Source organism: Montipora foliosa, chromosome 3, assembly GCF_036669935.1.
Source record: "Montipora foliosa isolate CH-2021 chromosome 3, ASM3666993v2, whole genome shotgun sequence".
Lineage (NCBI taxonomy): Eukaryota > Metazoa > Cnidaria > Anthozoa > Scleractinia > Acroporidae > Montipora > Montipora foliosa.
In genome coordinates, this window is record NC_090871.1 from 49,854,509 (window position 1) to 49,857,008 (window position 2,500).

General features: G+C 38.0%; 1 pseudogene; it reads left to right on the forward strand.

Annotated features, from left to right (window-relative positions):
• LOC137997582 (uncharacterized) overlaps positions 1 to 2,500 on the forward strand; it is a 20,664-nt pseudogene that overhangs the window by 10,344 nt on the left and 7,820 nt on the right.

The following is a 2,500-nucleotide window of genomic DNA, read 5'->3' on the forward strand; positions in this document are numbered from 1 at the left end:
AGCTAACCGTTTTAAAATGGGTTCTTAGACTTAAATAATGTTTGTCAGCGCTATTTGAAATGGGTTCTTAGGGTTAAAGACTGTTTATCAGCGCTATTTGAAATGGGTTCTTAGACTTAAATACTGTTTATCAGCGCTATTTGTAGCCAGTCTGCAGTCCTCAGTCTGCAAATGCCAGACACCGATTTGACCTGATGCGAAGGCGAAATTTTCAAATGATGGCGGAGAAGTTTTACTACAGTGTTTCAGCCAAAAAATTACACTAAAGGCTTCGGAAAGGATAAAGAAAAGGATTATGGTTCATTGGATGGCATTTGAAAGTCGCTGAAAAGGTAAACTTATTTTCTTAGCTTTAAAATGATGTATTTTTTTCCCCCTAACTTTAAATATTTTTTGAGAAAAAAAAACATTTTTTGGCGATGGCTGGGAAAGTAGGAAAAAGAGCTAAATCTGTTAATTCAAACAACTGAGCTGTCCGTGTAGTCTTTTGGATGCATTGCGCCTTGTGTTAAAAATTTCCATAGATCGAACAATTAAGGTAAAATTTTGACCTTACATCATTCAGAATCTTCCTGAATCTTGATCCGAATCTCAGAAGAGGAAACGCATAATTTCGAGCAGTTCACCTTCTATCTTGACCGTTATATTGATCCTAACCGTGAGTTAAAAATTAACAAGTTACCAACTCTAGTTGTGTATAAACATTACATGATTTTCACATGTTTAATACCGTTACTTGACATTGACCGGGCCTTGGAAAATCGACCAAATATGTACTGAACGGGCTAGGAAAAAAACATCATGCTCCTTCATTGCGCTTTGGAAAGATAAAGGCCAAGGATATAAGTTTTTGTCCGACGCGGTCCTCCTTATAAGTAATGAACCATCCCTAAAAAAAGTGTTTAACTTCCTTAACCTGAAACGCGTTCTTCTTCACGAAAACCAGTTCTGAATCTCAAAACTTCTTTCCCTCAATCATGCATGAAAACAAAAGCTGTTACTACCTTCTTTGACCTATCAAATTCATCCGTTTCTTCATATCTTGATGTTTTTCAAGGGTTCCCCAGTTAACGCTAAGGAAGCGTTCTTGTTCATTTATACATACATGCTTGTAGCCCTGTACTCTCCTCTTTTATGCCACTGGGTCTTAATTAAGCATGGTTAGCCTCACTGAGACCCGAATCACACGACCTGACCCTCTTCAAAAGTTGTCTAAATAACAACAACACGACTATATCGAAACTAGGTAACAGCCGCTCAATTTGACGATGAATCGTAATACTTAACTCAGTAAACGGTGATACCCTCCAAAGAGTCTCTATTCTCCTAGGCACATACCGTCACATATGTGTTCTTGGCAATAACAGAGAGTTAATGAACTTAACAAATTAAACATCTAACATTCTCTCAAATGTGCCTTTTTTGTAAAGCGTGCAACAAAAGCTGGTCAATAAAGCTTTAGCTTTGCTAAAGGGAACTTGCATGGTTCAAGCCATCTTCTGACAAACTGCAAGTTCACTACAAGTTTCCCACTGGTAAATACATTTCCATCCACGAGTTAGTCAATCGCTTCCTTTGATTCCTTTCAGCTTTCCTTTAAAACTAATTATGTTATGCGAGCAGTTGTTTCGGTTTGGAGCTTTTAATCACTTTCAGTAAGAAACCTTTGACTCCTAATGGTTTTCAACCATCGGGTGGGTTGAATGTGACTGGACATACGACATACTAATATTCTGTGAATGAAGCTGTTTTAGTATAATTTATATTTTGTTTGTGAAGTGAGCAGGGATGACTCAGTGTTGAGTGCGCACTTGCCTCCCATCAATGAGGCCTGGGTTCGATTCCCTAACTTGGCCTCACGTGTGGATTGAAGTTAAAGAACTTAAGTCAAGTCCAGTCAAAGAACATTTGCATCTCACTAATTTATGGTGTGTTGCAAACTGATCTAAAGGTGTGTAATTCTTACACACCTTTTGTGTTTCCTTACACATGATGGTGTGTTTTCTTGAACTGTGAAATAAAACAGTGAAAAGGTGTGTCACCACTACACATCTTGGTGTGTTAGGGAACTCACAAGGAGTGTTATGAAAACACACTTTATTTGAGAGTGCATTGGTTCTCTACTCTGCGACAATTTTTTTTTTTTTTTTTTTTGGGATACTCCGGTTTTCCACCCTTCACAAAAACCAACCAACATGTATGAGTTGAGCTGATTTTATTGCTTTACAATGTTCGCAACTCTTGCCCCAGCGCTAATTACAGTTGACCTTTAAATGAAAGTGATGACGACGATGATTATTATTATTTCCTTTCTGCAGAGCCCATGTGAGAGTAATCCATGCCAATACGGAAAATGCCGTCCGCTTTACCATACAAATGACTACGGATGCGACTGTCTTGACGGAAGCTTTGCGAAAACCTGTCATCCTGGTAGCTCTTTAAAATACATTTTTTTCACATTGCATTTTTATATTGGTACACCATAGAAAATTATTGCATG